The sequence below is a fragment of the Physeter macrocephalus genome, chromosome 11, assembly GCF_002837175.3.
Source record: "Physeter macrocephalus isolate SW-GA chromosome 11, ASM283717v5, whole genome shotgun sequence".
Classification (NCBI taxonomy): domain Eukaryota; kingdom Metazoa; phylum Chordata; class Mammalia; order Artiodactyla; family Physeteridae; genus Physeter; species Physeter macrocephalus.
The window spans coordinates 172,365,479-172,380,345 of NC_041224.1; positions in this window are offsets into that span (position 1 = coordinate 172,365,479).

Genomic DNA, 14,867 nt, shown 5'->3' on the forward strand with positions numbered 1-14,867 from the left:
CTCCTGGTGAGGGTAGTAGCTGGTATTTATTGCGCCGTCGCTGGGTACCAACTCTGGTGTTTCATGGATATTTACCGATTTGATCCTCACAGGAACCCTACCAGGCAGGTATTATTATCATCTCGGATAGGATAGCAGTCAAGAGCATGGACTCTGCGTTTGATTCTAGACCTTAGGAGTGTGATACCAGGCAAATTACTAAGCTCTCTATGCCTCAGCTGAGAAATGGAGATTCTAGTATCTAGAATCTCTCTAGGTTGTTGTGAAGATTGCATATGGCAAAAGAGCATAGAACAGGTATATTCTATATTATGCTATATTATATATGCTATATATATTATTATATATGTATATATATTATATATGTATATATATTATTATATATGTATATATATGCTATGTTATGCTATATATCTAATATATGCTATATTCTAAGTGCTATATGAATGCTAATGATTACACACATACCTCGTTTTATGGCTCTTTGCTTTATTGCTCTTCGCAGGTATTGTGTTTTTTACAAATTGAAGTTTTGTGCGTACTGGAAGTCTTATCAGCGCCATTTTCCCAACAGCATTTGCTCACTTCATGTCTCTGTGTCACATTTTGGTAATTCTTGCAATATTTCAAATTTTTCATTATTATTATATTTGTTATGGTGATCTGTGATCAGTGATCTTTGATATTACTATTGCAAAAAGACTTTGACTTGCTGAAGGCTCAGACGATGGTTAGTATTTTTTAGCAATAAAGTATTTTTTAAATTAAGGTATGTACATTGTTCTTTTAGATGTAATGCTATTGCACACTTAATAGACTACAGTATAGTGTAAACATAGATTTTATATGCCCTGGAAAACCAAAAAATTTTGTGTGACTGGCTTTATTGCAATATTTGCCTTATTGCAGTGGTCCGGAACCGAACCCGCAATATCTCTGATGTATGCCTGTATTGCTATTCTCATCTGGCAGACTGGGAGACTGTGGCAGAGAGAGGTTAGAATGTTACTGAGTCCAAGCTCATACTGCTTGCCATACCACAGGCCAGTGAATGGACAGACAAGATGCTGGGGCAAGGAACAGAGACTTTATTTGGAAAGCCAGCTGACTGAGAAGATGGTCCCAAAGAACCATGTTCCTAGAGTCAATTCAGGCTTCTTTCTTACTAAAAGGGGAGGGTGTGACTTGTTACTGCAAACTTCTTGGTCCTGGTTGGACTCCCTGAGGGGATGTGATAATCCTTTGTTTTTGCCAGCTGTCCGTGTAGGTCTAGTCATCATGTTCCTGCAAACCTCCAACAAGACAAATGTTATTTTCTGTAAAAGTGTTACACCTTTAAAGGTCAAGCCTGGGAGGCAGAGCCTTGAGCATGGGCTATCATGTACATTTCAGGCTATAAGCAACATTCTTTTACAAAAGGTGCAAAGCCAGCATGACTAAGCACAGACAACAGAGCACAAAGTTTAGAGCTAAAGGAACAGATCCCGTATGGAGTCAGGTTTGTTCTCTGTTGCAAGAAGACTTACCTAAAGTTACACTACTAAGGAGAGGAATCCCAATGGCAACGCACATACCTTAGCTAAAGCCCTTATCAGAGTTCCACTGCCTCCGTCTTCCCTCTTTCCTTCCCTGCCTCATCCCACATCAAAGCAGAAGTTATGGGCCCTCTTGTCTTAACACTGAGCAATTCCACAGGGCAGTTCTGGGTCCCAGGGGGCCAATGGGGGCGATGGTGATATGGATGCCCCTGTTGGTCCAGATGTGGCCTACGGATTCACAAGTGGGTGGTAGCCTGAAAAAGTTTGAGAAACATGGGGTAGGACAGGCATGTTGTGAAGGTACCCTCAGGAGAAGGCTGCAGGGGCCGGGGCTGAGTCCCAGCTCTGCCTCTTGCTCTGTCACCAACTTGTCCTGTGACTTTGGACAAGTCGCTGGACTTCTCTGAGGCTCAGCTTCCTAACTTCCTGCCTTCCCTGAGGGCAGACGAGGCAGGAGATTAGAAATAAAACATTGCGAGAGAGACTGTCACAGGCTTTGCGTCGGTCAGACCTGTCTCCAGTATCTCTCCAGCTGATTGCTGACTGTGTGATTTAGGCAAATCCCCTACTCTCTGCAAACCTCAGTTTTCTGGTTCATTAAGTGAGGTGAAAAGATCGTGCATACCTAAGAAAATTATTGTGGTGATGAGTGGTGGTCAGTAGTCGGTGAGTTTCTTTTGTCAACGAAAAATTAATTAATAGTCAATCCAAGAAAGAAATTGAAAATTTTATTTGAGCCAACCTGAGGATTATAAGTCAGGAGACAGTCTTTCAGAAATCTCTGAGGACTGTTCCACCTCAGAGGTCAAGGCACAGTTATATAAGTTTTTTTTTAATTGGAGCATAATTGCTTTACAGTGTTGTGTTAGTTTCTGCCGTAGAACAAAGTGAATCAGCTATACGTATACCTATATCCCCTCCCTCTTGAGCCTCCCTCACAGCCCCCGACCCCTCTAGGTCATCACAGAGCACCGAGCTGAGCTCCCTGTGCTATACAGCGGGGTTATACATCAAAGTAAACATACTGACAGTTTACATAGTCCAAGGCAAGTAGTGCGTCATCATGACTCCTTACAGGGCTGAGAAAGGAATGTTAGCTCCTAAGGAGTTACCTTGCTGGTGCCTGGAGGAAACTGCTTTTTGTTTTGTTTTGTTTTTGCGAGTGGGCAATCCTGTGTCTTCTAAGGGGATCCAGTTAACGTGTAATGCAGATGCACAATGCACACTAAAGGGAAGCGGGGTAGTGGCTCAAATGGGCAGAGAGAAAATTTTATGTTTAAAAAGTTTTCTTGTCCTGCCTTAAAATAATTTTATTTCATCACCTTTTTACTACTGCTCTTGCCAGGTTTGCATGTCAGTGTCATGCTGGCCTCATTTAACAAGTTGAGGAGTATAGTCTGTTATTCTAAAATATGGAAACGTGCATAAGCCTGACATTATTTTTTTCCTTAAATGTTTGGCAGTATGTGCCAGAGAAGTCATTTGGGCTTGGAGTTAATCTTTGGGAGAAATTTTTTACTTATGGATTTAATTTCTCTCATAGAGAACTATTCAGATTTTCTATTTCTTCAAGCAGTATTTTTTAAGAAGAAAATTTGCCCATTTAATCTAGCTTTTAAAATTTATGTATATAAAGTTTTCATAACATTCTTTTATTACCATTTAGCATGTTCCAGATCCATTATAATGGCCCATTTTTCATTTCTTTTTCTTTTAATTGAAGTATAGTTGATTTACAATATTATATTAGTTTCAGGTATACAACATAGTGATTCAAACTTTTTATAGATTATACTCCATTTAAAATTACTATAAAACATTGGCTATATTCCCTGTGCTGTACAATATATCCTTGTAGCTTGTTGATTTTATACATAGTAGTTTGTACCTCTTAATCCCCTACCCCTATCTTGCCACTCTCCCCCCTTCCCTCTTGCCACTGGTAACCACTAGTTTGATTTCTATATCTGTGAGTCTGCTTCTGTTTTCTTGTATTTATTTATTTATTTATTTTTTTAGTGATGGCATACGGTATTTGTCTTTCTCTGTCTGACTTATTTCACTAAGCATAATACCTTCCACGTCCATCCATGTTGCTGCAAATGGCAGAATTCCATTATTTTTTATCGCTGAGTAATATTTATATATATATTTCTCTCTCTCTCTCTCTCTCTTTCTCTCTCTCTCTCTCTCTCTGTATATATATATATATACATATATATATATATATATCTCACATCTTCTTTATCCATTCAGCTATTGATGGACACTTAGGTTGCTTCCATATCTTGGCAATTATAAATAATGCTGCTATGAACATTGGGGTGCATGTAACTTTTCAAACTAGTGCTTTTGTTTTCCTCAACTATATACCCAGCAGTGGAATTGTTAGATCATGTGGTAGTTCTACATTTAGTTTTTTGAGGAAACTCCATGCTGTTTTCCATATTGGCTGCATCTATTTACATATACATATATGCATATCATGTGGTAGTTCTACATTTAGTTTTTTGAGGAAACTCCATGCTGTTTTCCATATTGGCTGCATCTATTTACATTCCCACCAACAGTATACTAGGGTTCTCTTTTCTCCACATCTGTGCCAAAATTTGTTGTTTGTAGACTTTTTGATGATAGCCATTCTGACAGGTGTGAGGTGATACCTCATTGTGGTTTTGGCTTGCATTTTTCTGTTGTTAGTGATGTTGAACATCTTTTCATGTGCCTGTTGACCATCTGTAAAACTTCTTTGGAAAAATGTCTATTCAGGTCTTCAGCCCATTTTAAAATCAGGTTGTTTGCTTTTTTGATATTGATTTGTTTGAGCTGTTTATATATTAATAGCTTGGATAGTAACCCCTTATTGGTCATATCATTTGCAAATATTTTCTCCTGGTCAGTAGCTTGTCTTTTCATTTTGTCATGGTTTCCTTTGCTGTGCAAAAGCTTTTAAGTTTAATTAAGTTCCATTTGTTTATTTTTGCTTTTGTTTTCTTTGCCTTAGGTCCAAAAAAAAAATTGTTACATTTTTTACATTGTGTCACAGAGTGTTCTGCCTATGTTTTCTTCTAAGATTACTATGGTTTCTGGTCTTACATTTAGGTCTTTAATCCACTTTGAGTTTATTTTTGTATATGGTATGAGAAAACGTTCTAATTTCATTCTTTTACATGTAGCTGTCCAGTTTTCCCAGCACCACTTACTGAGGAGATAGTCTTTACTCCATTGTATATTTTTGTCTCTTTTGTCATAGATTAATTGACTATAGGTGGGTGGATTTATTTCTAGGCTCTCTGTTTTGTTTCATTGATCTATGTGTCTGCTTTTGGGCCAGTACCATACTGTTTTGATTACTGTAGCTTTGTAGTATAGTCTGAAGCCAGGGAGTGTGATACCTCCAGCTTTTTGGTTTTTTCTCAAGATTGCTTTGGCAGTTTAGGGTCCCATTTTTCTTTCTTTTTTAAAAATAAATTTATTTATTTATCTTTTTATTTTTGGCTGCATTGGGTCTTCGTTGGATCTTCATTGCTGCGCATGGGCTTTCTCTAGTTGTGACAAGCGGGGGCTACTTTTTGTTGCGGTGGCTTCTCTTGTTGTAGAGCACGGGCTCTAGGCATGCAGGCTCAGTAGTTGTGGCACACGGACGGGCTTAGTTGCTCCGTGGCATGTGGGATCTTCCTGGATCACGGCTTGAACCTGTGTCCCCTGCATTGGCAGGCAGATTCTTAACCACTGTGCCACCAGAGAAGCCCCCAAAGTTTTTTTTTAAACAGTTTTATTGAGATATAATTTATATACCATACAACTCATGCATTCAGTGTATGATTCAATAATTTTTAGTAAATTTACAGAGTTGTACCAACATCACCACAATTCAATCTTGGAACATATTTATTATTGCAAAAAAAAAATACCATGAACCTTTTGCAGTCAATTCCTACTTTTATCGTTAGCCCTAGGCAACCATTGACCTGCATTATGGCTCTATTTATGTGCCTTTTATGGTTAATTCATATAAGCAGTGGAATCATATAATATGCAGTCTTTTTGGTCTGCTTCTTTCACTTAACATATTATTTTTGAGGTTTATCCATGTCATACTATGTATCAACAAATCATTCCTTTTTTTTTTTTTTTGGATAGTATTCTACTGTATGGATAAGCCACATTTTGTTTATCCACTCACCAGTTGATGGACATTTGGATTATTTCCAGTTTGGGGCTGTTAGTTATAGAAGCATTCATGTACAAGTCTGTTTTTGTATGACATATGTTTTCATTTCTCTTTGGTAGATTCCTAGGAGTATAATTGGTGGGTCATATGGTAAGTTTATATTTGACTTTCTAAGAAAGTGCCAAAGTGTTTTACAAAGTGGCAGCACCACTGTGCTACCCCATCAACATCGTGTGAGAATTCCAGGTTCTCCAAATCTTTGCCAACACTTGGTATTGTCTGCTTTTTTGATTATAGGCCTCTTTTCTATATTAGTGAGCTATAGTTATATCTCATTGTGGCTTTAATTTGCATTTTGCTAATGACTAAAAAGGGCACATTTTCATATGCTTATTAACCATCCATATGTCTTCTAGGTGAATGTCTATTAAAGTCTTCTGTCATTTCTAAATTGGGGTAACTTGTTTTAAGAGTTAAGTTGTTATAAGTGTTCTTTATATTCTGGATACAAATCCTTTGCCAGATATATGATTTGCAATTTTTTTTTTCCTATCCGTACCTTGCCTTTTTTCCAATACATTTTAAATTTTAGAATAGTTTGAGATTGACAGAAAAATTGCAAAGATATTGCAGAGAAGTCCCATAAACCCTACATCCAGTTTCGTATGCTATTAACAGCTTTTATTAGTATAATACATTTGTTACAATTAATAAAATAATTTGATACATTATTTTTAACTAAAGTCCATACTTTTCTCAGATTTCAATATGAGTCTTTTCTACTTTTACCCTTTTTATGTTCCAGGATCCCATCCAGGATACCACATTACATTTGGTCATCATGTCTCCTTAGGCTGCTCTTGGCTGTGACAGTTTCTTACACTTTCCTTGTTTTTCATGACCTTGCCTTTTGGAAGTATAATGGCCAAGCAATTTATAGGATGCCCTCTTATGGAATTTGTCTAATGTTTTTCTCATGATTATACTGGGGTTGTAGGTTTTTGAGAGGAAGACCAAAGAGTTATGATTTTCATTACATCATATCAAGGGTGTGTACTATCAGCATGTTTTATCATTTATCACTATTGATATTGACCTTGATCACCTGGCTGAACTAACGCTTGTCAGATTTCTCCACTGTAAAGTTACTCTTTCCCTGCCTTTCCAGACGGTCCTCTTTGGAAGGAAGTCACTGCACAATCCACATTTGAGGAGTGGAGAGATATGCTCCACCTCCTTGAGGGCAGAGTATCTAAATAATAATTTGGAATTCTTCTGCGCGGAAGATTTGTCTCTTCTCCCTATTTATTTATATAATCATTTATTTATATCAGTATGGATTTATGGATATTTATTTCATACTTTGGGTTATAATCTACCATATATACCTATACTATTAAAATCTACGATGATACTTTATTTCTTTTTCTTCAAATTAGTCCAACTTTGGCCATTGGGAGAGTCTTCCGTTGGCTCCTGTGTTGCTTTGACATACCCCCTACCCATCACTGTGGATTTTTTTTTTAAAGCACTTGCTCACTTTCTGGCAACACAGGATGCTCTGGGCTCATCTGGTATATATCCTGCCCTCGTCTTAGAATCAGCCATTTCTTCAAGGAGTCCTGGTTCCTTTCATTGGAGAATGGTATTAGAAACTAAGATTTGGGCACTATGCATGCTTGTTGCTGCTGGGGTTCATTCCTTCTAGAGCCTCTCAGCTGACAGAGCAAGGGAATATACATATGTACATTAACCTCTGTATATATACATATCTATAAACATTTCTATATGTAACCATCTGTGTCAATATTAAGCTAAACATGAGTTCAGACTGATGTCTCCAACTCCAGTGCATAGACCATTTTAGTTCCCTCCTGCTTATCTATAACCTCCTACTCAAGCCCGGCTCCCAATATCCACCATCCATTTACTTCATGTAGTTAATTGTTGAGTTCCTGCATACATGTAGGACAGTTTCAGAATTGTTAACCTGTACTCTTCTGAAAAACAACTTTACTAACTGTAATACAGAGCTTATGTACAATTTCTTTTGCCTTTAGTCTTACATACTTCACTCACTTCTAAAGTTACTTAGGTCAGCTTTGCCCGTGCCCCTACTCACTCACCCCTGCTCGCTTCAGTGAAGTTATTTCATGCATTTGTAACCCATTTAGATTGTTTAGTCACTACTACTTTCCATTCTGGGATTCTCCAATTTCCTAAATGAATTTTTCTTTTAATTTGCATATTTTGGGTTTAATATTCTGTGTGTAAATTTCTTCGAGTTTTGAAAAATGCATAGTGTTATGTATCCACAATTACAATATCATACACACTACTTTCTTGTCCTAAAAAAATACCTTGTTTCACCTATTCATCCTTCCCTCCTCTCCCTGAACTCTGGACAACCACTGATCTCATTACTGTTGCTATAGTTTTGCCTTTTCCAGAGTGCCATGTAATTGGGATCATATTAGTATATAGTATTTTAAGACTGGGTTCTATCACTTATAACTATGCACTTAAGGTTTCTCCATGTCTCTTGTGATTTCACAGCTCATTTATTTTTATCACTTCACCTTTTTATTAGTGAATAGTATTTCATTGTATGAATGTACCACAGTTTGTTTATCCATTCACCTACTGAAGGACATCTTGGTTGCTTCCCGTTTTTGGCAACTATGAATAAAGCTGCTATAAACATTTTGGTGCAGGTTTTTGTGTGGACAAAATTTTCATATTAGCTGGGGAAATATGTAGGAGCATGATTGCTGGATCATATGATAAGACCGTGTTTAGCTTTGTGAGAGACTTACGGCTTATCTCTTCATTTTTTAACAATATCTTTTGAAGTGTAAACATTTTACTTTAGTGAAGTCCAATTTATTTTTCATCCCCAGGCAAACTGGATAGCTGATCACCCTAATTTGGAGACAGGAGAATAAGTTTTTAAGCAATGGTGTGTCAGCTAAAGGAGGAAATGATCTATCTTTATCTCTATCTCTTTCATCTATCATCTGTCTATCTATCTATCTGTCTATCTATCTATCTATCATCCATCCACCCATCCATCCATCTATCTTAAGATGGAAGAAATAGTATCCTGGTAGAAAAAGTCTAGTAGATAGGGAAGATTTGTGATTGAGGAGATGATAAAGGGCAGGGTTGCTGGTGTGATGTCCTTGAGGGCCTGAGATAAAATACAAGTACAACCAGTGGTGTAGGTAGAGGGATGGCCTCAGCTAGGCCACGTGCTCCATTGTAACAGAAGCGAAGGCAGACACGTGAGCAGAGCTGCAAGTGGGTGGGAAGATGATTGCCTATATTTTGCCAGTGAAAGGAAGTAAGGTCCCCAGCCCAGGGTGATTCGGGGCAGGAGGTGTCAGAGGTTTGCTGAAAGGTGAAGGTAGGAAGTATTTGCTTAAGATAGGAAACATGAAAGGGCTGGAATAGAGAGTGATGGCTGCCCAGGATCAAAGGCTCTCTTGAGGTTCAGTGATCATGAATTTAAAGTGAGACCTGTCAGTGCTTTGGTGTTTTTCTCTAGCTACATCCAGAAGTTTGAGTGCAGACATGGCACAGGGGGAGATTTGGAGGGTTTTGCCCCGAAGCTATGGTAAAGGCAGAAAAGGGCCAAGGAGCTGAGGGTGTGATTGATCATGGAACTTAAGCTGGACAAGGAGGGAGCAAGGATCTGAGGGAAAAGGAGGAGATGAAAACTAGTAGGATCAATGGATGATGCATCCCTGAGGGTTGAAGGATTGTTAGAGTTGGGTGCCAAGAGGAATGAACTGGAAAGGAAAGAAGCGGCAGTCAGAGGGTGGAATACTTGAGATTGTGGAGAGGTGACTCTAATGATGCTACCTATAGGATGACTGTGAGAACAAAGTCCCCGTGGATTCTTATCAACTTGCAGCTAGCTGTTCTCTGGCACAGTTTGATGTTAGGCTACACGCTTCTCCTTCACAGTGATTCAGACTCTGTCAGTACTGGGCTCCTCGCCCATTCAGCTTAAAATTCCATCTGATACACTCCCAGTAAGAGCATGTATCTTGTTTGCAGTGAAATTTACCCCTACACCAGGAGTGGTTGCAGTATGGCATGTGCTGTGCCTGCCTCCACCAGTAGCTCTTTGAGGATGGGACCGTCTCCTCTATCTCTGCATCCTTCCCTCCTTGGGACCATGCTGTGCACACATCTGGTATTCAGTGGACGCTTTCTCAGATGATACACAGGATTGAATGTTGGATGGAGACTTGTGAAGTGCTCAGTCCCTACTCTGCAAGTCTGTTTCACAGGAGGATTCCATCATGGGGGAGTTTCATGGACAGGATTTAAGGAATGTTTGTGCTGGATAATCCTTTGTAGGAACACGACTGAGGCATGCAAATGCTTCCAAACACAAAATAATATTGCATAGCCTTTCTTATCAAAGGACCCTGAGAAGTCCCTGCTTTCCTTCTCAGCCACTTGTGGAGCGGGACCCGAGACCCGGCTGGCACCTTTTAAACTTCTGGGCCTGCTGGATGCCAGCAGGTAGTGATGACAGGGTGGTCCTACCCTCTTTTATGTCACACAAACAGGCTCCCAGGCCACATTCAATGGATTTCCCAAGTCCTGCCAGGGGGACTGCCTGCCCAGTGGCACCCAAACACCCTCACACAAGGTTTATTGAGCTGAACACAGCTCTGCTATAATTCAGGTGGCAAGGAAACTGGAAGGAGAGGGAAACGTCCAGAAACCAGCAGAGGATATGAAGCTGGTGGAAGGTCATGAGAGTGAGTCGAGTCTATTGGTCCTCCCAGGAAGGTTGGCCCTGGGGCAATGAGTTTGGCTTATAATTGTGCAACTGTTCTGGATCTTGGTTTGCTAATCTGTGAAATGGGGGTAACAACTCAGAGGGATTTTGTGCGAAGACGCTCTACTTTTGCCCATATCTTCAGTCATAATTTTCCTTCTTCAAGAGCCCAGAGCACCTGACAGTATGGGTAGGCTGGTAGGGGTAGAGGGAGGCACACCCTCTTTTCACCCGACTGTGACTTTGCTATAGGATCCATCATGTTCCCCATGAAGAGAAGGCCATGGCTGCCTTCCTCAAAAAAATTAATAGCAGGAAAGGCCTGTCGAAATGAAACATGTGGAGATGGGACCTGGGAAGGGACCCCAGGCTCGTGGTATCCTCCTCTTCCGCTCCTTTCTCATCCACGGTCAGCCATGCTCTGTGCACTGCCTGCATGGGACCAAGGCGACCTCAAGGTTTCTGGTTTGGGCAGGTGCATGGAATCAGGACAATTTAGTGAGACTTAGAGGAAAGGAGCAGGAAGAGGGGATTTTCTTTGGGGGGTGGAGGAGAGAGTGGGAAGAAATGCTTCTTTTTTTGGAACATGCTGAATTTGAGGCATTTCTTGGACATTTGGACGGAGGTGACCAGATAGCCGGGGAGGATGTGGGTCTGGAGCTCATGGGAGCCGGGGGCTGGGCATAGGGAGGCGGGGGTCTTCAGCGTGCAGGAGGGCTGGAGGCCACTGGAGGGCTTCCCACTACTCCCCCGAGGGAGAGTGAAGAATAAGAAAAGAAGACAGATGGCTGAGCAGGAACTCTGTGGAATGCCGATATTTAACGGGCTCTGCGTGTGCTAGGGAGGTGAGGTAGGAGAATCAGGGAAGCCACGCTGAGCCCACGACCCGAGGGTGTCGAGGAGGGGAGGCTAACAAAACAGGTGAATGTCACAAAGCTAGGTGGACACAGAAGGACGAGGTTCCCCCGCTCAACAAGGAGCTCCTTTTGGGGGGATGGGTGGGAGGTAGCTTGAGAAAACAATTCGGGTGATGGGCCCAGAGGCAAGGCTTATGTTTGGTGAAATGAGTGGCAAATTGGGACAGCTCATGTGGGCGGGACTGGCTTCGAGGAGGTGCCACCTGGGATGTGACAAGGGCCGGAATGTGGTTTAAATGCTCTGCTGTCACCACGTTGAAACGTGAGTTTTGAACAAGGGCGCCACACACTTATTAGCACTGAGACCCACAAATTATGTAGCAGGTCTGTGGCAGGCACTGCTTCCTAAAAGTTAGGTTGTGATGAGAAGGAGAGAGCTGGGGCTGTAGCTGGAGAGGGAACTGGAGTTGGAAAGTCCAGGTGAAGGTTCTAGAAGAGAGGTTGGAGGTATGGGAGAGAGAGGAGTTAATCCACAGATGAAGTCTTGGTGAGGCAGGAGGGAGAGAGGAAACCCATCTTGGACAAAAGGTGGGTTAACTTTGTAATAAATTGCAAAGGGGTCTAAATAATCCTTAGAGGATTACTTACCTTTACAGAAAATATAACTGGTCAGAATCAAGATAGCGTCTGGGGTAACTCCAGGGCGAGCTTGCCAGTCTTGAAGTGAAAGGATCGTTCTACCCCCTGGCTACCTGGTCGTTCCCGAAGGGGATGAGGAAGACCTCTGCGTGGTGCAGATTCGGAACATCAGCAAACTTCTGTAGGTACTGCTTCTGGTCCCCAAACAGCATGCTGCCGTGTCTGGCTGGCACGCCCCAGGGGGAGGCAGGAGGGCGCGGAGGAACTGACTGTAGTGCCCATGGAGCCCTTTGTCTGCGACTCGGGACAGGCTGAAGCCCAGTCCCTCCAGGCCCTGGGTGCGCGCTGCGGGCCTGGCCTGGAGAGCGGCAGGCTGGGGGGATGGAGATGCTCAGCGGGGAGAAGGCGACGTTCCCGCCTGGGGTTGTGGCCACCATCTGCCTGTACAGGCTGAAGGCAAAGTGGGGGTTGTTCAGGGAAGTTGAGGAGGCCGACGGGGTCACTGGGGTTGCACGGTTTTCCTGGTCAGGAGCCCCTTGGTCACAGGCGTGAGGACCCAGCCTGGCTACCAGCAGACAAAAGAAGAGAGTGGGGTGCGCCATCCTGGACCGACAGAGATGCAGAGCACCCTCAGGCTGCCCAGCGAGGCGCCAGAACGCCTTCCGCTGCTCTTCTCCTCCCCCTCCATCCACTGCCCCGGGGCAGCTTTAAGGAGAAATTCAAAGGGAACAGTGGGTGCCTGGGTAAGGCTCCGGCTTTGGAGTCAGGCAGACTCGGGTTTGAATCCTGACTCTGGACCTGTGTGAGGCTTGATGTGAGAACACGGTGGGCAAAATGCAATAGGTATTCAGTAGACCTATAGGTGTAGAAAAAAAGTCCTAACCATACCCTGCAGGTGTCCTTAGATTTTCGTTATAATAATAGTAAATTTTATTTGAAATATAATGTTTACAATATAAAGTAAAAATTCAGCTCCTTACCTGCGCACTCCACTCCTGTTCCCCAGAGGTTATCAGTTTTAGGAATTTGTCAAAGGTTGGTTTAGAATTTTTAAAATTTGGATCTCTATGTGAATTTAATAGGTACTATCTACACAGAGAACACACTTATATGTATGGATAATTTTACATACATACTTCAAAATGAAGTGGAATTATATTCTACATATTGTTCCAAACTTTTTAATTTAACAATATAAGGCAGATATATTTCACTAATTTGTCAGTAAGTACAAATTACTTCATTATATTGATGGTTATATATATTGGGTAGTAAGGATTTACTTACTATAAATCATTGAATCATCTTTTATAGATGGGTGTTGATTCTTTTCCTGCTCTTCCAAGAATGCTGCCATGAACATCTTTGTACATATATCAAAAAATGAGGGATTCTCTAGAGTTCATTTATGAAATTGGTATGCATAGTTTGAATTTTCCTAGATGCAATTAATTTGCCATTCAAAAAATCTGTATCAGTTATGCTCCTACAAACACGGGGTAGAGGTGTATATCCCTCCATGCTCTTTCTGATGTTGAATATTGGCATCCTTTTATTTTTGACTGTCTAACTGATGGAAATAGCCTTTCACTGTCCTTTATTTTTGTAGTTCTGTTGTCTTTTTTTCCTCTTGATTGGGTTGTAGGAAATTCTTATATGCATAAGCGATATTAAACCTTTGTCATAAATATTGCAAATATTTTTTCTTCTCACTCTGTCATCTGTCTTTTAACTTTGGTCATCTTGTCTTTCATCATAAAGAAGTTTTAACATTTTATCTACTCTCATCTGCCAGTGTTGTCACGCTGATGGAATCCTTCCCCATCCCAAGATTGTAAAAAACCACATGCACCATTTCTTCTTCTGGTATTTTTCATTTCATAATTTTATGTTTAGCACTTTAATCTATTTTGAATTTGGTTTGCATTTGGTGTGAAGTAAGAATACAAGTATCCCATTCCCCAAATAGAAGAGACAATGGATTGAATTGATAGCATGCATGGCTTAAACTAAAATTTCCCCATGGATTTGAAAAGCCATCATGGTCTTATATAAAATTCCATTTATCACAGATTCTTCTAGACATTTTATATGGTGTATAAATATATATTTTGTATATTTTGCAAGGCAAGTCATTTGTTTTTCTTTTTCAAAAATCATCAGCTTTTCTTGTGTGGATTTTTTCCATCAGGTGAATTTTAGAATCGATGTGCCAAATTCAAAAAATCTAGATAGGATTTCAATAAGAACTATTTATTTGAAGGCAAATGTCTCTTTTTCTAAACGTGAATCTTTTAAGCCAGGGATGTGGTATAGCTCTCTAATAATTTAGGCCTTTTTAAAAGTGACTTTTGGGGCTTCCCTGGTGGCGCAGTGTTTGAGAATCTGCCTGGTAATGTAGGGGACATGGGTTCGAGCCCTGGTCTGGGAAGATCCCAGACTAGGGGACACGGGTTCGAGCCCTGGTCTGGGAAGATCCCACATGCCGCGGAGCAACTAGGCCCGTGAGCCACAACTACTGAGCCTGTGCGTCTGGAGCCTGTGCTCCGTGACAAGAGAGGCCGAGATAGTGAGAGGCCCGCGCACCGCGATGAAGAGTGGCCTCCGCTTGTCGTAACTAGAGAAAGCCCTCGCACAGAAACGAAGACCCAACACAGCCCAAAATAAAAATAAATAAATAAATTAATTTTTTTAAAAAGTAACTTTTTTCATACAGTTCTTGCTTTTCCTGTTGCACTAACATTCCATACTGTATAGTATATTTGCACCCATTTTTTGGTTGCAATTGTAAGTTAGTTTTTACAGATGCGTTCCCCACCTCCAGTCACTCTGATGGTCTGGAGCAGGCAACTGATCCAGGA